The 26,043-nt window shown below is 42.6% G+C and overlaps 2 non-coding genes and 1 pseudogene across 2 annotated transcripts; all 3 read right to left on the minus strand.

The window, feature by feature from the left end:
• Positions 1 to 5,336: 5,336 nt before the first annotated feature.
• On the minus strand, positions 5,337 to 9,249 carry LOC120028740 (annotated as a pseudogene).
• On the minus strand, positions 9,176 to 9,262 carry trnastop-uca. Its single transcript has one exon. It is a non-coding gene; the product is annotated as a tRNA-Sec (tRNA).
• A 4,461-nt stretch (positions 9,263 to 13,723) lies between these two features.
• On the minus strand, positions 13,724 to 13,810 carry trnastop-uca. The gene has a single exon. It is a non-coding gene; the product is annotated as a tRNA-Sec (tRNA).
• Between the last annotated feature and the right edge of the window lie 12,233 nt (positions 13,811 to 26,043).

The following is a 26,043-nucleotide window of genomic DNA, read 5'->3' on the forward strand; positions in this document are numbered from 1 at the left end:
TGTGAATACAAAACATTAGGAACACCTTCCTAATGTTGAGTTGCCCCCTCCCATAGCGATGCTGGCCCGTGTTCACTCCAATGCTTCCCACAGTTGTGTTAAGTTGGCTGGATGTCCTTTGGGTGGTGGACCTTTCTTGACACACACAGGAAACTGTTGAACGTGAAAAACCCAGCCGTGTTGCAGTTCTTGACTCAAACCAGTGCGCGTGGCACCTACTACCAAAGTCACTTAAATCTTTTGTCTTGCTCATTCACCCTCTGAAATGGCACACATACACAATCCATGTCTCAATTGTCTTCAGGCTTAAAAATCATTCTTTAACCCGTCTCCTCCCCTTCATCTACACTGACTGAAGTAGATTTAACAAGTAACATCCATAAGGGATCATAGCTTTCACCTGGTCAGTCTATGTCATGGAAAGAGCAGGTGTCCTTAACGTTTTGTATACTCAGTGTATGTCATCTCCTGATGACTGTTTGATTTCAATCCAGAATAGGTTCACCAAGTAAATAAACCTACCCCGCCGACCCACTTGTCAGTCAATGACATAATGTAAATACATATCCATACAATCACGAGGGGATGGAACAAAGCAATTACCACATCTTGTCAAATTCAAAGTCGTTGAGAAGCTAAGTCTCAAGTCACAATGATCAGATCCTGTCACATGTCCATATTCAAATCTATAGTATACTACACTGTCATTCCATTCACTATCTTTACAATGAAATGAAATAATTGAAGGCACTGATCACACAGCAAATGAGGCATCTTCCCTGAACGATGATCCACACATAGTATATTTCACTGTTTAATGCTTAGTTTGTATACTGTGCAATCGTCATCGAAGACTCTGCCTGTGTAATGGCATAAAGACAGGTTTAAAAAAAAGTTATGGGCCTTTTAGATTTAGAGTGAGGGTAATTCCAGTCTTTGGCATACAACATCACCTATCCTTATAAGGTGAGGATGAACCTTTAGACAGGTAATTGTTGAGAAGTCCTACTCTGTTGCTAGGTTACAACACCCACGGGAGTCCCCGCCTAACCACACACTATTTGGTAATGGAAACAGTTACAGAGGATATGTGCAGGCACACTGAAGGAGTCGAAAGCGAAAGCCACAAAAAAAAAACTGTTTACTGAAGAGCCAAGCAACTTCTTTTTCAATAATATAGTTGTGTACCATATAAGGGAATTCATAGACAAGGGTGTCTGTGGTCTTCATTACATTTAAGTGAGTTAAGGGGTGTGTGGATGAACTCCATCTTGCCTTATAGTCCTTGTCATCTTCCAAGAAGCACAAACAGAGAGTGGGACATTACATAGCTGCGTTATATTCAAAATGTAATGAGAAAACTAAGCTTATTTGTTGAATATTCAATTATTGTAGGCTATTGCCTGTAGTGTTGAGACAAATACCATGATGACGACCTGGGGCCTCATTTATCAACGGCCTGGGGCCTCATTTATCAACGACCTGGGGCCTCATTTATCAACGACCTGGGGCCTCATTTATCAACGACCTGGGGCCTCATTTATCAACGGCCTGGGGCCTCATTTATCAACGGCCTGGGGCCTCATTTATCAACGGCCTGGGGCCTCATTTATCAACGACCTGGGGCCTCATTTATCAACGACCTGGGGCCTCATTTATCAACGGCCTGGGGCCTCATTTATCAACGACCTGGGGCCTCATTTATCAACGACCTGGGGCCTCATTTATCAACGACCTGGGGCCTCATTTATCAACGGCCTGGGGCCTCATTTATCAACGACCTGGGGCCTCATTTATCAACGACCTGGGGCCTCATTTATCAACGACCTGGGGCCTCATTTATCAACGACCTGGGGCCTCATTTATCAACGACCTGGGGCCTCATTTATCAACGACCTGGGGCCTCATTTATCAACGACCTGGGGCCTCATTTATCAACGACCTGGGGCCTCATTTATCAACGGCGTGTACATTTCGTCCAACATTCTGGCGTAGGTGGAGATTCTAGGCTTTGCGTGTGCAACAAATTATTATTGGAATTTATCAAACTGTCGCATGCAACATACAGTGCCTTCAGAAAGTATTCATACCCCTTGACTTATTCCACATTTTGTTGTGTTACAGCCAGAATTCAAAATTGATTAAAACATTTTTTTTTATCACCCATCTGCAAACAATACCCCATAATGATGAAGTTACTTTTTTCCCCCCAATTTATTTTAAATGAAATGCATAAATATTCACAACCCTCTGCTATGACACTCTAAATTGAGCTCAGGTGCATTCCTATGATCATCCTTGAGATGTCATTACAACTTGGAGTCCACCTGTGGCCAATTCAATTGTTTGTACATGATTTAGAAAGAAACACACCTTTCTATATAAGGTCCCACAGTCGATAGTGGTGCATGTCGGAGCAGAAACTACACCATGAAATCCAAGGAACTATCCATAGATCTCCGACATTTCTTGAGTATTGAAAGTATCCAAGAGCATAGTGGTCTCCGTCATTGGGAAATGGGAAAAATATGCAACTACCCAGACTCTGCCTAGAGCTGGCCGTCCGACCAAAGTGAGCAACCCGGGCAAGAAGGACCTTGATCGGGGAGGTGACAGAACTACATAGTTCCTTGGCTGAGATGGGAAAACCTGCCAGAAGGACAACAGTCTCTACAGTACTTCACTAATCTGGGGTTTATGGGAGTGGCCAGACCGAAACCACATGACAGCATACCTGGAGTTTGCAAAAAGGAACGTGAAAGACAGAACATAAGGCACAAGATTCTATGATTTGATGAGACAAAAATGTTATTATTCGGCCTGAATGCAAAGCGCTATGTCGGGAGAAAACCAGGCTCAGCTAATCACCCATCTAACACCATCCCTACAGTGAAGCATGGTGGTGGTAACATCATGCTATGGGGATGCTTTTCAGCAGCAGGGACTGAGAGACTGGTAAGGATAGAGGGAACAATGAACGGGGCCAAATACAGGCAAATCCTTGATGTGAACCTACTTCAGTGTGAAAATGACCAGACTGGGGCGACGATTTACATTCCAACAGGACAATTACCACAAGCATACAGCCAAAGCAAAGCTGGAATGGCTTCAGAACAAGAATGTGACAGTCCTTGAGTGGCCCAGCCAAAGCCCAGACTTGAATCCCATTGAAAATCTGGAGAAAGACTTGAAAATTTGGAGAAAGACTTGAAAATTTCGGCTCATCTCCGCTCCCCATCTACTTTAACAGCGCTTGAGAAAATATGGAAGAATGGGAGAAAATCCCCAAATCCAGATGTGCAAAGCTGAAACGGACCCAAGACGACTAAAAGGTGCTTCTACAAAGTTTTGACTCCGGTTTGAGTACTTATGAACCTTTCTGGGATCTCTTATTTCAGCTCATGAAAGATTGGACCAACACTTTACATGTTTATATTTTTGTTCAGTATATATTTGTGTGCCCGTGAACCAGCATTACAACCCTGTCTGGAAAACGCCATCCATTCACCTTTTATGGTAACAAAAACACCCTCATTTGCTGGAGATTTTGGAACTGGTCCCTGACAGTCTCTAAAAGAAAGCACAAGGGCCAATTTTATCACATTTCTGGAAAGGTGTGGGCAGAATGTTAATGTTCTGAAGTTACTTTTTCAAACCAAATGCATGCCGCCTATAGCGAGTGCCAAACACTGTCCGCATATTCTGCAACATTGTCTATTCAAACAATTTAAAAAGTAAATGCCGCAGCCCACACTTCTATGCAAAATATAATGAACCAAAATATAAACGCGACATGCAACAATTAACGATTTTACTGAGTTACAGGTCATATAAGAAAATCAGTCAATTTAAATAAATATATTATGCCCTAATCAATGGATTCCACATGACTGGGCAGGGGCACAGCCATGGGTGGGCCTGGTAGGGCATAGGCCCACCCACTTGGGAGCCAGGTCCACCCACTGGGGAGCCCAGCCAATCAGAATGAGTTTTTCCCCACAAAAGGGCTTTATTAGACAGAAATACTTGGTCTTGGTGGCTGGTCTCAGACAATCCCGCAGGTGAAGAAGGCGGATGTGGAGGTCCTGGGCTGGCGTGGTTACTCTTGGTCTGCACTAGTGAGGACAGTTGGGCGTACTGCCAAATTCTTTAAAATGACGTTGGAGGCAGCTTCTGGTAGAGAAATTAACAAAATTCTCTGGCAACAGCTCTGGTGGACATTCCTGCAGTCAGAATGCCAATTGAAAGCTCCCTCGATTAGACACATCTGTGGCATTGTGTTGTGTGACAAAACAGCACATTTTTATTGTCCCCAGCACAAGGTGCACCTGTGTAATGATCATACCGTTTAATAATCTTCTTGATATGTCACACCTGTTAGGTGGATAGACTTTCTTGGCAAAGGAGAAATGCTCACTAACAGGGATGGAAATAAATGCGAGTACAAATAAGCTTCTTGGGCGTATGGAACATTTCTGGGATCTTTTATTTGAGCTCATAAAACATGAGACAACACTTTACACGTTGCGTTATATTTTTGTTCAGTATATGAATTGTTAGTTTATCAACACATGATTGTGTTTCTATCTCCTGCCTTGGTATAGGCTCTGAGATTATATAGGCTATGATGTTGCGCTCCTATCACACAGCAACACCATCAAATATATTAAATAGGGCTACCGATCTATTTACTTCAGAGCATGCTTGGCTATTGAATGAGCGATGGATAAATGGTAGCCTAATATTTGGGTCGTTCTACCAATTCAGTGCTTTTTGAGAAGTGTGACTTGGTTAAAAACCAACTTGATTTGAGCTCTTTTTTTTTCTTTTTTTTGAAAACTCTGTTTATTAATTTTTACACACACACAGACAAGACAAAGCAATATAAATAATATACTCAACTAGAAAAAAATACAAATAATACATTTTTAAAAAATTGCTTAAAAAGATACCATACTTTAGACAAGTTAAACACACCAGGCAGAAGGCTACAAAGGTTAAAGGGCAATCTATAGTACAGGGACAGATCAAACACCTCACCATTGTTCCTGTAAACAGTCAAGGGATAGGGGTGGAGAAATGCAACCACTCACAGACAGTCAAGGCCACAGACCGACCATCCACTGGACCAAAAATAAAAAGTTTACAATGCTTTAAAATAAAAAATGAATAATAATCATTTTATGTAGGCGTGAACAAAATTTAAAAATAAAAAGGAAAAACAAGCTCACACCTTAGTCTCTGCCCGGGCAAGATGAACAAGGCATCCGCAGGTCACAATCAATAAGGACATCAACCTTAATGACCCCCCCCCCCCCCCCCCCCCACCCCAGAAAAAACACAAAGAAATGGATTTGAGCTCATTTTAACATTGTCTTAAAGAGTATATGTTCAACTTCAAGTGGTTATATATAAAAATAACGATAGTAAGTGCCAAATAAAGTAACAGGGTTGACGATTTCTTCTTAAATCAGCCATAAATTCCCTTGTGACAGAGGGAATGGAAGATTGTGTGCAACAGGGAGTGGCAATTGAATGCAAGCTTCACAAAAATGTTGGATGCTCACCCCGCTCAGTTTTCCAGCACAAAATGGCCAAAAAGAGTAGAACCAGCTCACCTGCTTTTACACTATGATTTGACTATTAGATATTTCTTTTGGAAAAAAATACTTTAAAAGGAATTGTTTCATCATATTAAAAAAATTGTTCAGTTAACACTTGACCTTAAAATGAGGGAGAGATGTAAAAGAGTCACTGAATGATAATCTTCAGATAATAATGTCAAAGAAACAAAATAAGTAACGCTTTTACAATGATGGAGAAACTTGGGAGACTTTTCGGGATTGGCATGTCAAAATGCTGAATTTTGTCACTTTAGCAATTCTTTTCATATAAAAATCTGATTTATTGACTTCTCCATGTGGTCTTTACTAAAAGGGCATTACTTTTATAAAATTAAATATTGGTGCACAATTTCCACTTAAAATATCAAAGGGACGCACGCAAAAGGCACTGTTTTCGTGGAACAACCTATTTGTTGTGTAGCAGGAATAAACCAGTCATGACAGAAAAGGAGAGACATGTCCTGCAATATGATTTAGGCCTAGGCTATATAATAAAAGCAAAATAAATATTAGGATTCCTGCTGCCATCTGATCTCCTTATTCATCAATTTTATCATTAGGCCTACATTAATGTTTTTATTAGCCTACCATTACTATAATACCCATGCATCAAACACCCTCAAAATAACAATATTTGCTTGCAAAACAATTGTTCAACCACTAGATGTTGTGCATACGCATGGGGAAATGGGATACCTAGCCAGTTGCACAACTGAATGCATTCAAACGAAATGAGTCTTTCCGGTCTGAGCTGTATGTGCGATACGCACACTTTCCCATAAACTTCAAAATTGATAAATACCAACCTTTGTGGAAAAACTGGTACACGCAAGGTTTAGAGTATTTTTTGTGTGCACGCACCTTTGATAAATGAGGCCCATGGCTGTCTTCTATCATTCTTAAATGATGATACTGAAAAAGTGGTAACCACTCCCATCTAGAGGATAAACATGAGTATGACAGTCTAGACGAGGCATCAAGAGCCCAGTACCGTACAACTAACCACAACACTAACTTTAAGAATTTGAATGAATATTTTATTCCTTAGACAAATGATATAGCACTGAATGGGGAATATTTACAAGGTAACAACCCAGATGGATCAGCCCAAATCAGCTGCTGAAAAATAGAACCTGAATAAATAAGTGTCTTTCAATGGGACCAAGTGACCACCAGGTGTCACCATCAACAGGAAGTGACCTCAGTGCTCCTAGAAGAAATGGCCCTTACTTTTTCTCCACCAGCTGTGGTTCAGAGAGTTTCTGGATGGCCAGCTCCTTCACCAGGTTCTCCACACAGCTCTTTAAACAAAGGCTCCGGCTCCTGGGACACAAAACAATAGAGTCCAGTTAGAGAGAGTATGGGACAAAAATCAGTCAATATCACCCGTGCATTTTTACCCTGGCAGGGTGATTACTGAGGGACACCATATGTTCCATGTGACTGAAACGATGAGGTTACCTTGTGCTCCAGTTGTCTCTGTTCCTCCACGGCCTCATCCACACTCAGCCTCCTCTGCAGGGATCTCAAACGGCTGCTGGGGGCAAGGGAAGAGGGGCGAGGACAGAATGAGAGGGAGAGAGATGAGGGAGACCTCATTACATTATCTATAAACTTTGTGCGGCACTTTCACTGACTTTATGAACGGTTGTTGCATCATCTCCTATAGCAACTTGGTGAAAGCTCAAGACAAAAGTGTTGGAATTTCAAACCGTCATGGTCCAAAACATAACGAACCCACCTTGTACTTGGTGTAGATCCTCTCCCTCTTGACAGGGTCCTCTGGGTAGAGCTGGGTGTCTTTAAAGGCCAGCCTCAGGACCATTCAGGTCCTCCTTTGGTGTCTGGAGGAGAATCAATCAAGTCATTGGATGGTGAAACCCACGCTGTGCTATCTTCTCAAAACACGGCACGTTGGACAATTTACATATATCCACACACTACAGCTAAAGATGACAACATGCAGACTCCTCTCTCACCCTCAGGATGTAATAGTCAACGCCGTAGGCGGCATCAATGAGGTCTAGGGTGCGAGCCGTGACGGTGATGGTGAGCTTGTGATTGAGGATCTCACTGTACAGCTCTCTGGTGAACAGCTGTGGCTTCCAGACTCTTTCCAGACTGGTGGAGAGCTGAGGAGATAGACAATGTTAGGATACATGCTCAGATATAGAATAAAGTGTGTCTGAATATAGGGAACAAAACAAATGCTCATGATATTCATTAATGCCCTTCATAGTACTCGCTTTGTCATTGTTGGCATATCTGAAGCCTGATATCCATCCTTCACCTCCCCATAGGACGTCCTGGGACTCAGGGGGGTAGTAGATGGGGATGGGGACGTCTTGGACCAGCTCCTCGTGTCCTGTTTTGGGGTTGGCCCTGTATTTGACTCCCAGGGCCTTCCAGTGGACCAGGTGGCCTGCGTGGTCTCCTCCAGAGAGCAGAGGTAGTGTTTGGGGAGGTGGGCGTAGATCCCCTGCTTCAGTTTAAGGGCTTCCCAGATCTTTGGGGGGTACTTGTGGAGAGGCATGGTCACTGGGTTGGTATTGACACATGCCTAGCTGGGAAAACCAAAATATAATTGGGCCAAGAATAGTCTTATTTACAATTCCTTTACTCCTTTGTTAAATTAAATCTCTTTACATTTAATTGTGCTTTTGTTAAACTCATTGTTAGACAACAGCAAGGTAAGGTGAAATAGCTTTTTAAATATGAATATGGAAGAGTCGGTGTAGCTCACTAACGTGAGCTAGATGTTGCTGCTGAGTTGTCTGGAGGTTGTGTTGTCTGGAAGTCAACAGCGAGCAATGCCGCACGTTCGGTTTCACTAAACTAGCTACAGTAGCTGGATAGGACAGCTATGAAGCTATTTATAATATAATTTCAAAATTGTTGCCAAATACTAGTCTCTACTCAGTTCAAACAGCAACTTACCTTTGAATTGGATAAACGACAAATTACACCCTCAGATGCAGTTTATATCTCTCCACGTTACAAAAAAGGACATAAAACATTTCCGTCAAAGATGGTGCCGCCTACTCCAACAAGGACATTTCTTGGTTAGGAAAAAAGACAGCGCAGCGATGATTGGTTTATCGGACTTGGCAGTCATTATGTGCTTCCGGTCTGGTTCGTTGAAGGATGCATATAAATTGCGCCTCGCTGCACCAGATTTTTTTTACAGTTTTGAGTGACGCTATAATAATTTTAGCAGACGCTGTAATCCAGAGCGATTTACAGAAGCAATTAGCCTTAAATGTCTTGTTCAAGGGCACATTGTCAGATTTTTCACCTTGGCGGAGATTCGAACCACCGGGCCTTCGGTAACTGACACAACGCTCTAACCGCTAAACTACTTCTCATCATCAATACCCAAATGTACCAGAAAGCGTGACTCTGTTGAAATAAAACTTTCAAACAAAACTACACGTTTTTTTTATCTACAAGAACACAGATAGATAGTTTTTTTGTTGCGTAGTATATAAATCTGCGAATTCGTCTAAGCATTGCTGGGATCAAAGTCCATATATTTCGTAATTTACAAACAACGCCCGAAAGGTGGAATTGAACCACTCTGCCGCTAAGCAGCTACAGGTTTGAAGCCTGCACCCCGGACCACCGAGGCTCATCCGGGCATTCGAATGAGAGTTCGCAGTGCCTATATATACCTGACGGTGTACATAAGTGTTTTAATAACGGTGACAAAATGTTGCGGTAAAAGCAACCGTATTATTTAGTATAAGGAATGTACGTTTTCCTACAATGACAATCGCAAGCATTTTAGTGACTGTATAATGAAAGAAACACAGAAGTTCAACGAAGTATGTTGTTAAGGGAGGGCTTTTCGAAATAATGCAAAATAGCTAAGATTTCATTGGCTGGTTGACTCCAAAAGGGGTGGAGTTTTTATATTGTGTATCCAGGGGTCACCATCAAATAATGGCTGGTCCCTGGCTCTGACCCCATTCTCCGAGTGTGTCTAAGGCACAGGAGGCTGCTGAGGGGAGTACAGCTCATAATAATGCATGGAACGGAGTAAATGGAATGTTATCAAATACATGGAAACCATGTGTTTGATTTATTTGATACCATTCCCCTGACTCTGCTTCAGCCGTTACCACGAGCCCGTCCTCCCCAATTAAGGTGCCACCAACCTCCTGTGGTCTCAGGGGGAGTGGGATATGCAAATATGTCATTTCCAATTCACACATGCACTTTTACATGTGTAAAATAGGACAAATGTAAGCACCGACCTAATTATCTTATCTTATTATCTCTGTAGTGAGGTATCTTAGGCAAAAGAGTGTACTTTTAGACCTATTTACTATATATGGTTGGCAGGACACTGAAGGTAGAATTGCCCATTATAAAGAGAAATGATGACAAAATGCATTACAGGAGGCTATGTAATCAGCGTCTCTATGGTAGGAAGAGCAGGACTCTTATTTGTGGGTTCATTCATTTCAATCATGTTTTGCGCACAAAGGAAGCAGAATTTCTATGGTTAAATTATTTTATTCCAGCACTTTTGTTGAAGATAGACGCACAACTGTAAAAAAGCAATCCATATGATATTTCAGAATCATGTCTACATATTCATTTATACTAAGACAGAGGTTCCCAAACTTTTTTGGCCCACGACCCCATTTAGATATCTAAAAATGATTGGTCACCCAATCATGTGAAAAAAAATGATACAGCCTAATTAACAGCCAATGTTGACTTTTTTATTTGGGGCTATGGCAGTCAATTGAAAAACATTCTAACAGTATTTCTGATTGTCTTCTCAACTCACCATCACATACTTTTAATGTGGGACTATGACAGTCAATTGCAATTTAGTCTGACCTAATGTCTCTTATCTCACCAACACTAATGAGATGGGTGTGCTTGATGCATGTAGCGTTGGGGCATCTTATGCCGCGTTCAAAACAACTGGGAACTGGGAAATCTCCAACTTCCGACTTCAGTGTGTTCAAAATAACTGGGAGCTCGGGAAAAAATGAGCTCCGACTGGGAAAAATCGTTTTGAACGTCGTCCAACACGGAATTCCAACTCGGGAGGTCGGGCTTCTTTCTACAGCTCCGACTTTCCGACATGAAGATCACTGACGTCATGATTCGACCTAGTTCCCAGTTGTTTTGAATCCTGCATTAAAGTCAGGGGGCGTGGTCGACATCGCACACCTCATCTCCGCTGTCACATCCAACCTGGATCGATATTTGGTTTTAATGCAGATGAGAGTACTGAATCCAGCTTCACACAGATATGAGCTTGTGAAGAGTACCATGAGTTGTCCTTGTGAATCCTCCGACATGTATAGCGTGTATCTGCATAGCATGTATGTGCACTTCGGCCCTCACGGCTAACGTCTATTTGGAGAGCATAAGCCTGGTAGATTGCTAGCAATAGCATAAATTCTTTGTTTAACAGTGTTATCTGACAAAGGTATTTATATGACTTTCTCATAGCCATGGGAAGTAGTGTGGGTGTAAAAAAGGCCGTCCTGCTCCTCTCCTCTCTACCTAACTTCCCCTCACAGTCCCTTCAGCTTCCCTTAAGTCCTGTTAGTTTTGCTGCTCAGCCTACCTAAGTTATCCCCCACCCATTATAGCCCTGCCATTACCGACCAATCAGAGCGGTTGGAAATGTGAATCTGGACACTGCACCCGCCCACTCAGTTCAGAGTGTTATTGCCGTCCAAAGGGAGAAGTCACGTGTTTCTGAGGACCTTGAATTGTCGACAGTAACCCGAATGTCTGAATGTGGTGCGTGTATCTAAATCACCACAACAATAAGATTCCAAGTAATTCAGATGACCAAAATAATATAAACATCTTCAAAGGAAACGGTGTGGTGGTGACTATCAAGAGCACAGTGATGGGCCTCAACATCATGTTCTAACCAGACAGCTCTATAGAGGACAGAACCAAACCAATCAGTTATAAGTATACAGCGGACGTCAAGTACAGCCCAGACGTTCAGGCCTCTCCAGTCACAGCCTGGTGCGACCTGCCGGTCCCAAGCCTGGAGTCCCAAGCCTGGAGCCCCACCTGCAAGAACCGTGCTATTTCCGGTCCGAGGGTCCTGCAACCTCCAGACCCTGTCTCAGGGGACCTTCCAGAAGTCACCCCTGATGTGTCCCCTGACCTAGTTGTCCATTTCCCTTCCTTCCTGGTAGGGTCAGAGCTCCCTTCCTTCCTGGTAGGATTTAAAAGCTATGTTCTTTGTATCTATAGAGCCAGTTATTTTTCCCAATAGTCATTTCCTATAGTCTTTTAGAATGCCTAGTACTATATTCACAAGTATGTGATAACATTTCACAACTCTTAGTACAAAACTCAAAACAGATCATCAGAAAGGCTGTTTTTTCCCAAAAATGTCATCACAATCTCAAGTACAACACACAAAATCACACAGTAACTTTTTCACCAAACCTAATCAGTTTCATCTAGAAACACCTTTCATAGAAAGTAATTGGCTTTCACAGTGCAATGCTCACAATACTTTTCATGTGATTTTCTTCTCATTTGCTTAAAATACATTTGACCATCATTTAATCCAACTGCGCATAACGGATTTTGAGAACTACTGAAATAAAATGTGTTTAAAGTATAAACATCTAAATGACATGTATCATACATGATAACCATGCATAATGACTACTTGTTATTGCTAATTGATTTCAATACGGAGCAGGATAGACAGCAAGGGAGAGGAAGAAATCAAAGAGCTTGTGGACAAGGGGTCCGTCAGAGAGGTCAAAGAGGTGGGCATGGGCCCCGTCAAAGAGGTGGGCATGGGCCCTGTCAAAGATGTGGACATCAGAGAGAGGGAGGCAGACGGCAGGGAACTGTTGTGTCTAATGAAGTCTGGGCCGTTGTTGTTGACCATGTGGTAAACAACGGCCTTACCGTGGCAGAGGCTGCCAGATAAATTCACCCCAATCTGAAAAGATCAACTGTCAATTCGATCACAAGAACATTTCGCCAAGAAAACCAGCAAGTCTGCAGGATATGCACTATACTTTTTGTTTGTTGGTATTTTATTAGGATCCCCATTAGCTGTTGCAAAAGCAGCAGCTACTCCTCCTGGGGTCCACACAAAACATGAAACATAATACAGAATGACATAATACAGAACACCAACAGACAAGAAAAAGCTCAAGGACAGAACGATATAAAAATTGTTGAAAGGCACTCGTAGCCTACATATCAATACTTTACTGTTACATTTACAGTAAATGACATTCTAACACATGTAAATTCACAAAACATGTTACAGTATTCTTACAGTATGATCTATTGACAGTATACTCTGTTTTACCTGCAGAATTGACAGAAGACCACATGGTGGTGGCCGTGTGCTGACCGACCAGCAGTAGTGGGCAGTGGTGGAAACGGTGAAAGCCAGGAATGACATATGGCTGTCGGAAATGACGCTGGCCCATTGAGGAGAACGTTGACACCAACAATCACCCGCCTTTTGAAGAGGCACCAGGTATCTATGAAACACATTTTTCTGGTGCCTTTTAAAGGAGAAACAACGACCGGGTGGAACAACTGGGGGCCGAGTATGTTCAGGTACAGCACTATATAGTGTATCACTGTTACTATTTGATGCACGTGCTATGCTACTTACTTCACAATATCATATTGGAACTGTACTATAAAAATAACTAACCAAAATATATTTTTAGAGAGTAATGATGTTTGATGCTGGTTCAACCTGGCCAAAAGTCAGCACTGTGGGCAGAAGCTCATCGGCCAACAGGCGACCCTCCAAGTGCCTGGACAACGTGGGGGGATGTGTGCACTTATCTCTTAAAATGTGGTAGAACGTAGGCCATTACTTGGATCTTGCAACAATGCACAATAAAATTCAGTAGGCCAATGTGAAGGGGTCACCTATGTCATTGTGTTGGACAATTTTACATATCACCATGCAGAGGATGTTCCGGCCCATCTACAATTTGTCACTATATTTACCTCCAGGAACACAATTACATTTATTTTGCTGCGTAGTATATATACCCACGAATTCATAGGAACATTGTTGGGGATCAAAGTCCTTATATTAGAATGTTGATAAATTACGCCCGAAAGGTGGAATTGAACCACTCTGCCGCTAAGCAGCTACAGGTTTGAAGCCTGCACCCCGGACCACCGAGGCTCATCCGGGCATTCGAATGAGAGTTCGCAGTGCTTATATATACCTGACGGTGTACATAAGTGTTTCAGTGTCGGTAACAAAATGTTGCGGTAAAAGCAACCGTATTATTTAGTATAAGGAATGTACGTTTTCCTACAATGGAAATCGCAAGCATTTTAGTGACTGTATAATGAAAGAAACACAGAAGTTCAACGAAGTATGTTGTTAAGGGAGGGCTTTTCGAAATAATGCAAAATAGCTAAGATTTCATTGGCTGGTTGACTCCAAAAGGGGTGGAGTTTTTATATTGTGTATCCAGGGGTCACCATCAAATAATGGCTGGTCCCTGGCTCTGACCCCATTCTCCGAGTGTGTCTAAGGCACAGGAGGCTGCTGAGGGGAGTACAGCTCATAATAATGCATGGAACGGAGTAAATGGAATGTTATCAAATACATGGAAACCATGTGTTTGATTTATTTGATACCATTCCCCTGACTCTGCTTCAGCCGTTACCACGAGCCCGTCCTCCCCAATTAAGGTGCCACCAACCTCCTGTGGTCTCAGGGGGAGTGGGATATGCAAAAATGTCATTTCCAATTCACACATGCACTTTTACATGTGTAAAATAGGACAAATGTAAGCACCGACCTAATTATCTTATCTTATTATCTCTGTAGTGAGGTATCTTAGGCAAAAGAGTGTACTTTTAGACCTATTTACTATATATGGTTGGCAGGACACTGAAGGTAGAATTGCCCATTATAAAGAGAAATGATGACAAAATGCATTACAGGAGGCTATGTAATCAGCGTCTCTATGGTAGGAAGAGCAGGACTCTTATTTGTGGGTTCATTCATTTCAATCATGTTTTGCGCACAACGGAAGCAGAATTTCTATGGTTAAATTATTTTATTCCAGCACTTTTGTTGAAGATAGACACACAACTGTAAAAAAGCAATCCATATGATATTTCAGAATCATGTCTACATATTCATTTATACTAAGATAGAGGTTCCCAAACTTTTTTGGCCCACGACCCCATTTAGATATCTAAAAATGATTGGTCACCCAATCATGTGAAAAAAAATGATACAGCCTAATTAACAGCCAATGTTGACTTTTTTATTTGGGGCTATGGCAGTCAATTGAAAAACATTCTAACAGTATTTCTGATTGTCTTCTCAACTCACCATCACATACTTTTAATGTGGGACTATGACAGTCAATTGCAATTTAGTCTGACCTAATGTCTCTTATCTCACCAACACTAATGAGATGGGTGTGCTTGATGCATGTAGCGTTGGGGCATCTTATGCCGCGTTCAAAACAACTGGGAACTGGGAAATCTCCAACTTCCATGCTATATGGACCTTTTTAGAATATGAAAAATGATTTTATCTAACAAAACGACACTTCATGTTATCTCTGGGACCCTTTGGATGATAAACCAGAGCAATATTTCAGAATTTAAGTACACATTTCACCTTCAGAGGTGAATTTACCAAACCTATCGCAGTGAAAAAAGTGTTTTGTGGTTCGGAGCTCTCCTCAAACAATAGCATGGCATTATTTCGCAGTGATAGCTCCTGTAAATTGGATAGTGCAGTTATATTAACAAGAATTGAAGCTTTCAGCCGATATCAGACACTTATATGTACCGACATTTGGTGTTTCTAAAATCTGCGATCGTGACGCATGATTTACAACTGTCCCGTTAACAGGACGCCTATCTTAAACAAATGTTCACATCACATTTCCAAAGCGATAAAAAAAAAACTGTAACAGTACTTAAAGTTGTGTGTGTGAAAGAGAGAGCGCATGTGTGCTTGTCTGCTGTGCTCAAGTGTTAAACTTCAAGAACATTGATAAGAGGGAGGTGACCGACTTAAACATCGGGAGCATTAATAGCTATATGTCAGTGACAGTTGTGTTGTTTACGGTGGATATTCTGTTGTAGAACATGTCGTGTTACCGTCCCTTCCAATCAAAGCATAGTATGCCTGTGCCTCAATGCACTGCCTTTTAAATGTAAAAATCTTTATTTTGCAATTTAATTAATTAACATTAATTACTGTGATTGTTACATTGAATTTTACACATTCAATGTACACAAAAAAGTGAATGATTAGACATACAACTTTGTCATTAATGCGCAATAATGGCAGTGAAAATACACTACTGTTTGGGGTCACTTAGAAATGTCCTTGTTTTTGAAAGAAAAGCACATTTTTTGTCCATTAAAATAACATCAAGTTGATCAGAAATACAGTGTAGACATTGTTAATGTTAGTACCCGCAAAACACCTCTCTCAACGTCAACAGTGAAGAGGTGACTCCGGGATGTTGGCCTTCCAGGCAGAGTTCCTCTGTCCAGTGTCTGTGTTCTTTTGCACATCTTAATCTTTTCTTTTTATTGGCCAGTCTGAGATACGGCTTTTTCTTTGCAACGCTGCCTAGAAGGCCAGCATCCCGAAGTCGCCTCTTCAATGTTGACGTTGTAACTGGTGTTTTGCGGGTACTATTTAATGAAGCTGCCAGTTGAGGACTTGTGAGGCGTCTGTTTCTCAAACTAGACACTCTAATGTACTCGTCCTCTTGCTCAGTTGTGCACCGGGGCCTCCCACTCCTCTTTCTATTCTGGTTAGAGCCAGTTTGTGCTGTTCTGTGAAGGGAGTAGTACACAGCATTGTACGAGATCTTTTCTTGGCAATTTCTCGCATGGAATAGCCTTCATTTCTCAGAACAAGAATAGACTGACAAGTTTCAGAAGAAAGTTCTTTGTTTCTGGTCATTTTGAGCCTCTAATTGAGCCCACAAATGCTGATGCTCCAGATACTCAACTAGCCTAAAGGACAGTTTTTAATCAGAACAACAGTTTTCAGCTGTGCTAACATGATTGCAAAAGGATTTTCTAATGATCAATTAGCCTTTTAAAATTATAAACTTGAATTAGCTAACACAACGTGCCATTGGAACACAGGAGTGATGGTTGCTGATAATGGGCATCTGTACGCCTATGTAGAAATTCCATTAAAAATCAGCGGTTCCCAGCTACAATAGTCATTTACAACATTAACAATGTCTACACTGTATTTCTGATCAATTTTATGTTATTTTACTGGACATTTTTTTTTGCTTTTCTTTCAATAACAAGGACATTTCTAAGTGACCCCAAACTTTTGAACGGTAGTGTATGTTGAAATAGCATTATTGAATAAACACTTAATTAGGTGAGTGACTTGGCTTACAATCTACTGTATCTTTGGTATGGCACCGTGTTAATACAATTAAATACAATCCCAACATAACGATGTGTACATGCCTACATACATAATACAGTACACATACAGGCCCTTTCTGAGTACCCATAGGAATGCTGTTTATTATCCCACCCCATGCCAAAATACACACACGCATGATGACTACTGGGATTTCTACTCTTCACCTGAGCCTAATTCTTACATTAGGCTATCTAGCTCTCTAAAATTACCTCAATGACATGGGGACAGAAGTCTTTAAGAATATTCTGACAATTATAATGTATTCTAGTTAATCCCCAAGCTGCATCTTAATTGCCAAATGTGGTTTTCTCCACTTCAGTCCTCTCACATCAGTTCCATATGAAGGAAAGGATGCAAGGAGCCCACTCTACACTACTGAGATACATCTTAGAGGTCCTTCCCTCAAAGAAAGGTGTTCTCTATGATCAGCACGTGAGGCTCCTCCTCAGTTTCCCCAGCAGGGGGTGCCAGTGGCTCTGTAGACCCTTCCTCCAGAGGAGCACAGCACATCTTCCCAGCACAGCCCTTCCCACAGGCCAGGCTGCAGGCCAGGTGTGAGGGCATCTCCCTATGGATGATGGTGGGGTTGGTGTTGTTGTTATCCAGGTTGCCGTTGGCTGTGGGAGTAGAGAGGAGGAACTCTGGTTGTACGGTGCAGCAGCTCACACCTACACTCTGCAGCACCTTGGTGACCCCCGACAACAGATCACCACACCTGTGGGAATAGATGCACATTGAGTTTAACTATATTTACTGTCCATCCAACACCATTTCCCCATCATCAACATGCATTGTATTGTACTATAAAAACAGACACAAACCTGTGTATCTGGAACCCAGCGTGGCAGTGGACATGTACAGACGCCACCAGGCAGCTCTCTGTCAGCTGCCACACGTGGAGGTCGTGCACCGCCTGCACCCCTGGCACACTGGCGATCCGCCGGCCCAGATCAGACACACACACCTGGGGCGGGACGGCCTGGAGCAGCAGCCAACCGTAGCGGCACACCTGGGGCAGAGCGGTGGCCAGCAGCACCACCACAGCCACCATGGAGAAGCCAGGGTCCAGGTAGACGAAGGGGCCACAGGCCCCAGAGCCATGCATGCAGTCTGGGCCCAGGAGTAGCAGGGTAAGTCCGTTGGTGAGTGCCAGGATGGAGCCTAGCAGTGCCTGAGTGAGGGCGATGAGGGATGGGAGACAAGCGGGAAGTTGGACCCTGAGGCTTGTAGGGCTTTCTGACTTTAGGGCTGTGGTGGGGTCTGTCTGATTTTCTGAGGAGGAGACAGGACAAAAATAGGGTAAGGCAGGAAGAACTGAACAAAACTGAAATAATGTAATAATTAGTCTGTCTGCCACCCATGAAATGGCTTAACTTGATTAGTATAAACATTGAAAAACACCTCTGTTTCACTTAAAGAGATTCTCCGGTACTTTTGTTTACTTTTTACCCAGTAGTTCTGAAAGTAGTGTTAACGAGCCAAAAGTGGTCCCCGAAAATGTGCAGATAAGTGCACCATGTCATTATTCTCTCTGTCGTGCTAATGTGTGTGTGCATCATGTGCATCTTGCTAGCTGTCACTCATATAGCAAGGGGCTGAAGCTCATTGGTTGAAATCGAATTGCTGGGGGGGCTGGCCCAGATGGGGGGAAATGACGCAGCACAGATTTCAGAAAAACAGTTGCTTCCAAACTAGTGATTTTGTGCCTAATTTGTGCCTTGCCAAAGTTCTGGAGCATGTCTTTAAAGTCAAAAAGTCAGTTCGGAACAGGTCTTTGATGTCCCAATACCTTGGCATCGGGTCTATGAACTGATATATAAAACAACAATTGACACATCAATCCGCTCGTTTCAATTGAAACTATTATGTAAAATACTTGCTATAAAAAGAATGCTCAATATATAGGGCATTGAACAGTCTGACCGGGGCAGCCATGAGGAAGCAGAGTATATAGGGCATCTTTTCTAGTACTGTCCATCGGTGGCTCACTTCTGTGATGGTTATGCCATAATATCAGGGTACAGATGGACCTGCAAAATATTGTTGGGGGGATCTGAAAAATCATGATCAGTCAATGGGAAATATCATTATAGTCTTGGGTAAAATATCGGTAAACATTTTAAAAATAGGGAGGTTCAAGACCCTCGTAAGACATCACAGTAAAATGGGGAGATGCTATTTCCTTTTGCAATACAAAATGGTATTATACTGGGGAAGATGGGTTAATCTGTGGACATCGGAGGGTTGGAGTTCAAATCAGAATGGATGGTGGATTGGCTGATGTGAGTGTAAATCCAGCATTTGCAGAAAAAGGAAATTAGGGATATACAGGTATGTATAATTATTTAACTACATGTACTGTGCATGAGTGAAAATAGCTGTATGTAGCAGTACAAGTATTGTTGTCTGATAGTTTACTCCAATCAGGGGATGGGGTGTAGCCCCCCCACCCCAAAAAAGAACTGGATAGTCTTTGACCATGTCTCGACTCCCTAGTCCTCCTTTTGATTTGTTTAAATTCCAGACTAGGACAGATAAAACCACAAAATGCAACACAGTCCCCAAGCATAGAAATTACTCATCTACCAAATACTAAAATGTACTGCCAAGGCCAAAGACAGGAAAATACCATTTCTCACCTCTGTGTCCCATGCAGGCACTATACTTAGACACTTCAGAATGGGGTTCCTTTGGATGACAGACACTGGCCTCTGGATGTGGGAAGCTGCTCAGTGTCTCTGAAGTTCTGTAGTCTGGAGGGAGCGTGTGCGAGTCTGCAGGGAGTGTGTGTGCTCCATGGCAGTGGTCTGAAAGGGGACCCTGAGGGGCCACGGTATGGAGTGGGGATGTCTGGGTTGGGTGCTGAGAGTCACTGTCAGGGTTCAGGACACTGGAGGTCCCAGGGTTACAGAGTACAAGTGTTCCATCTTGGAAGGCGCCATCTAGAGATGTAGGGAGGTTACTGAGGTCATTCTCTCCCCCCACTGCATTGCTGTCTTTGGTCTGGACCTTGGCCTTGACTGTGGTGTGTTGGAAAGAATGAAAAAACAAACAGACGTCCATTGCTTATATTCTACTGAACCTACTATAATAATGCAGAACTTGTACACAATTCCCTCCCTCCCACACAGACATTAATATTAAAAGCAAAGAATGCACTGCACCTTTTCCATTCACACCAAGGACAGAACTCTCCTCCCCCTCCCAGGCAGCTCTAGTCTTGGTCTCTGGCAAGCTGCCCCAGCTGAGCCCCAGCACCAGGAGGTTGTAGAGCAGACTGACAGCCCCCATCACCGTGGCCAAAAGAGGGCGCTGTATAGGGTGGGGCTGCAGGGTGTGGCTGAGGATCTCTAGAGAGACAGAGACACACAAGGCAGCCAGCAGAAGAGCGGAGATCAGAGCCCCCAGGGGCTGGACCCTCGCCCCACTGTAGGACAGGCCACAAAGGGAGGCCACAGGGGTGAGGGGTCTGGGGAACACACAGGAGGTGGCTGGGGAATATGGGGGAGATTTGACAGGTGACTGAGTGGGGGTGGAGGTGTTGGAGAGAGGGGAGGCAGGTGAGGGTTTCGGGGAACCTCTGCCCAGGGTGGGTTGAGGAAGAGCCATGTGCATGAGGATGAAGAGGGTGTGGAAGACATCCACCATGGTGATGAGGGAGTTACAGAGGCGGCTGACAACGATCTCACACAGTAGGAGCAGGAAGGTCAGGACCAGCATGCATCTGTGCAGGGAACTGTCATGGGGGAGCCCCGACCTGCTCGCCATCTCACCTGTCAGAGGATACAGGCACACGAAAAAGTCTAATTTCATGCTCGATATTGATGGAGCAGCCCATCAGATGCAAGTTAATGTAAAAATGACATAAAGGTCTGTAAAAGCCAGGACTTTCTATCAATGACCACTGCTGAAAAGGTTATTTGGTTACCCAAAGTACAATATACACTCTTTAAAAAAAAGGGTTCCAAAAGGGTTCTTCGGCTGTCCCCATAGGAGATCCCTTTTGTGGTTCCAGGTTGAACCCTTTTGGCCTCCATGTAGAACTCTCTGTGAAAAGGGTTCTACATGGAACCCAAAAGCATTATACCTTGAACCAAACGGGTTCTACCTGGAACCAAAAGGGTTCTCCAATTCTCCTATGGGGACAACCCTTTTAGGTTCTAGATAGCACCTTTTTTTCTAAGACTGCACTGATAGAAACAAACAAACCAGGCACCTTCTTTAACCTTTAGTATTAGCCTGTCTGCCCAGTGCCATAAATGGACAAATTTGATTTGAAATGTATCAAAGGAGCTTTAGTATGTCTCTTGTTCAGTGGAATGTGTTACCTTGCAATGGTCCCAACCAAACTCACTAACACTCTAGCCTAGCTGATCCTAAAAAGTCACATAGGAATTCATGTTTCACAGCATGAATAACCTGCTTGGCACGCGTGCACACACACTACCATATGAATTTGCCACATGAAATACATGTTTAATCAGTGTCAATATGCTCTAAATTCAGAGCACTTAAATGTAGGCTAGTCTGACGGAAAAATACTCACTGGCAAATGGTTGCCACTATCACTTTTTAATGGTAGGAATTAATATATTATTGTTTTAGAGTTTCTTTACCTTTGATGAACGGTAGATCACACGCGTCAAATAATCACCCGGTAAATGGCGGTGAGATAATACATGCACATTTGCGCGCCGAATTAAACATTTCTTCATGTGTTCTGTGCTCCGTTATTCTCTCTCTCTTTCTCTCTCTCTCTCTCTCTCTTTCTCTTTCTCTCCCACGCCCACCAAACTCCCAGGTTATAATCGCTGTCATGTGAGGTGATTCGCTCTCATCATCCTCCTCATTTATCCGCAGTCCGCTGTCCCATTCCCTTGTGGGGGTCAAGAGGAAAGGCCACCCACCCATTTAATAACCCTTTACTGACCACACCTCAAGAAAAGGTGATGCTGAGTGAAAATAATTTAAACCTGAGCAAAGATTATACTATACTGAACAAAAATATAAACGTAACATGCAAACATTTTAACGATTTTATTCAGTTACAGTTCATATAAGGAAATCAGTAAATTTAAATAAATTGATTAGGGCCTAATCTATGGATTTCCCATGACTGGTCAGGGGCGCAGCCATGTGTGGGCCTGGGAGGACATAGGCACACCCACTTGGGAGCCAGGCCCACAGAAATACTCTTCAGTTTCATCAGCTGTCCAGGTGGCTGGTCTCTGGCAACAGCACCGGTGGACATTTCTGTAGTCAGCATGCCAATTGCAGCATTTTGTTGTGTGACAAAACTGCACATTTTAGAGTGGCAATTTATTGTTCGCAGCACAAGGTGCTCCTGTGTAATGATCATGATGTTTAATCAGCTTCTTGATATGCCAAACCTGTCAAGTGGATTGATTGTCTTGGCAAAGGAGAAATGCTCACTAACAGGGATGTGAACAAATTTGTGCACAAAATTTGAGAGAAATAAGCTTTCTGTGTGCATGGAAAATTTCTGGCCTCTTATTTCAGCTCATGAAACATGGGACCAACACTTTACATGTTACGTTTCATATTTTTGTTCAGTATATACACATAGTATCAATAAGAATAAATATGTGTCATAAGGTCAGGGGGACAGTTCCTAATAATGTCATATTTATCATGAAAACTCATTGTCATACTTAACCATACTTGAGAGACCACGTCTTGCTCTTCAAGACATGAGTGGAATTTTGCGGCCACCCAAATGGAATCCCTCCGCTAGGGTTCTAAGTCTTGATGGTTGTGATGACAGAGAACAAACTATAGACACTTGAGTCCATCTCAAGATTTATTGACGACTGGTCAGCAAGAGCAGCGTATGAACAGCATACAACCTTCAAAAAACATGTACAGAGCATTCGGAAAGTATTCAGACCCCTTGACTTTTTCCACCTTTTGTTACGTTACAGCCTTATTCTGAAATGTATTCAATTGCCCCCCCCCCCCCCCCCCCCCCTCAATCTACACACAATACCCCATAATGACTAAGCAAAGACAGGTTTTAAAAACGTTTGCAAATTTATAAAAAACAACTGAAATATCAAATGACATAAGTATTCAGACCCTTTACTCAGTACTTTGTTGAAGCACTTTTGGCAGTGATTACAGCCTTGAGTCTTCTTGGGTATGACGCTACAAGCTTGGCACACCTGTATTTGGGGAGTTTCTCCTATTCTTCTTTGTAGATCCTCTCAAGCTCTGTCAGGTTGGAAGGGGAGCATCGCTGCAAAGCTATTTTCAAGTCTCTCCAGAGATGTTCGGTCGGGTTCAAGTCCAGGCTCTGGCTGGGTCACTCAAGGACATTGAGAGACTTGTCCCGAAGCCACTCCTGCGTTGTCTTGGCTGTGTGCTTAGAGTCGTTGTCCTGTTGGAAGGTGAACCTTCACCCAAGTCTGTGGTCCGGAGCGCTCTGGAGCATCAAGGATCTCTCTGTACTTTGCTCCGCTCATCTCTCCCTGCCGCTGAAAAACATCCCCAAAGCATGATTCTGCTGTTGGGTGATGTAAGTTTCCTTCAACAATCAGTCTTCCAGATAGATGACACAGACACAGGAACGTTGGTATAAAACTTTTAAGTAATAAAATGCAATTGCTGACAGATTCACATACAGAGTACCTCAGTAGTCTATAGTAAAGATCTGTGTGGCGAAACAACCCTCCTTATACTAGTTGGTGTAGACAACCTACTGTCAATCATATTGTTGCATTGGATTATATACAAAGTATCTAAGATGAGAAGAACATGTCTAGACTGTGGTTTCTCACTCTACTATCTCGGCCTTTAACCTGCGTGACTATCAGCAGGTCCAGACAGTTCTCAGCCTGAGAACTAAAGCAGTACATCTCCATTTACCCAGTACTCTCCCGTCATTGCACATTGCAAGCATACAAAGTTTATCACATATATACAGTAATCATGGCACCAATTGCTCAGTTTGGCTGGGCAGACCAACTCTAGGAAGAGTCTTGGTAGTTCCTAACTTCCATTTAAGAATGAGGGAAGCCAGTGTGTTCTTCATTGCGGCAGACATTTTTTTGGTACCCTTCCCTAGATCTGTGCCTCAACACAATCCTGTCTCGGAGCTCTATTGACAATTCCTTCGACCTCATGGCTTGGTTTTTACTCTGACATGCACTGTCAACTGTGGGACCTTATATAGACAGGGGTGTGTGTTTCCAAATCATGTCCAACCAATTGAATTTACCACAGGTGGACTCCAATAAAGTTGTAGAAACATCTCAAGGATGATCAATGCAAACAGGATGCGGAGTTCAATTTCAAATCTCATAGCAAAGGGTCTGAATATTTATATAAAGCATATGTTTATTATTTGAATAAATTTGCAAAAAATTCTGAACACCCTTTTTCACTTTATCATTAAGGGGTATTGTATGTTTAATCCATTTTAGAATAAAACTAACGTTACAAAATGTGGAAAAAGTCAAGGGGTGTGAATACTTTCCAAAGGCACTCTGTTAGATTACGGTGCCAGAGCCCCATCTCTGACAGCTCCTCCCTGCCTACGTGTAGCAGCTTGGTGCAGTCCAGTGGACAGTGAGCCAACAGGCTAGATGAGGGTTGACACCACGGAAAAGTCCCTTTCTCTCTTATACCAACACGCCTGCACATTCCTCAGGCCCTGATAAGCCCAGGGAAACATTTGATCACTTACCACTGTCCTTTGAAAAAAATAACACTCCTTTAAAAGGTTAAATAGCTGGTTCCTACAGATTTTGTGATCCTTTGACGAACGAGGATAAAGGTATGAGTGACGTCAGCCAGGGTAGCAGATAATTAGTAAGGTTTTTCCTCATATACATTCTCAGGTTACAGCTGCTCTTTCAGCATCACAGGCACACTCAAACCAATCTTTGCAAAATGCACACCGAATCGCTCTCCAGTGGTTGATTGATTGACAACTCGCATAATATTACAAGACATAACATCAACAACAAACGTGGAGTGTGTGTTCATCTATCAGCCTATACAGTATATTACTCTACATAGAATCAACAGTTGCTGGGAAGGCTATGGGACATCTGTGGATGTGCATAATTTCCCTCTATGAGCATAAGATGTTGAAAAGACATCTTGTGCTCACTGGGTATGTCATCACAGTTATGACAGTGATGTTTGGGTATGTTGTCCGGTTGGCAAAGTGAATCACTAGCCAGAACGGACACACAAGACAATGAGTCTGGTCTGTCCACTGACTCCCAAATAGTTTAATAGCTAACACTGCTGACCCGTAACTTTCCAAGACAACCACATTGGTTTATTAATTAGACACCAGATTGTTGACCTGTTAATGTTTATGGCACATTTTCTCTGTCCCACCTCCGGTTTCGCTCAGTCTGCTGGAACAGAAAACTACAGCAGAGTGTCAACCACAACACTAGCGCTAAACACAGCTGAGAAACACGGTTGACACTGTGCAGGTTGCCCATTGGGTTTCTGTCTTACAAATGCTACACAATTTTTCACCAAAACAACTGGGGAAAATACAGTAAATAACAAATAAATGTAATTTGTAAAGCACTTTTCATTACAGAAACTCTAACAGGGAAAATAAATGAATATAGATACAATAAACAGTGGGCCAGCAATCTAGGTTTTGAAAAATAGTCTGTAAAAGTGGGTTTTAAAGGCCCTTTTTTTTCTTTTCTTCCGTGGACAGAGCAGCTCTCACATGGTCAGGGAGAGCATTCTATAGGTGAGGGGCAAGGGAGCATGAAGGCTTTGTCCCCCATAGTTTGGAGACGTGTATATGAACCTAGCTGTAAAGAAGAGTATATGAACCTAGCTGTAAAGAAGAGTCAGGCAAGGTAACAAACATGAAACCAAGAGACACAGGAAATTAGGAAACCCTTTATTTCAACCAAGATTATACACAAAACCCATAAAAACTTTAACACAAATAAACAAAAACAAGAGACACTTTACCTTCGT

This window comes from Salvelinus namaycush, chromosome 34 (genome assembly GCF_016432855.1).
Source record: "Salvelinus namaycush isolate Seneca chromosome 34, SaNama_1.0, whole genome shotgun sequence".
NCBI lineage: Eukaryota > Metazoa > Chordata > Actinopteri > Salmoniformes > Salmonidae > Salvelinus > Salvelinus namaycush.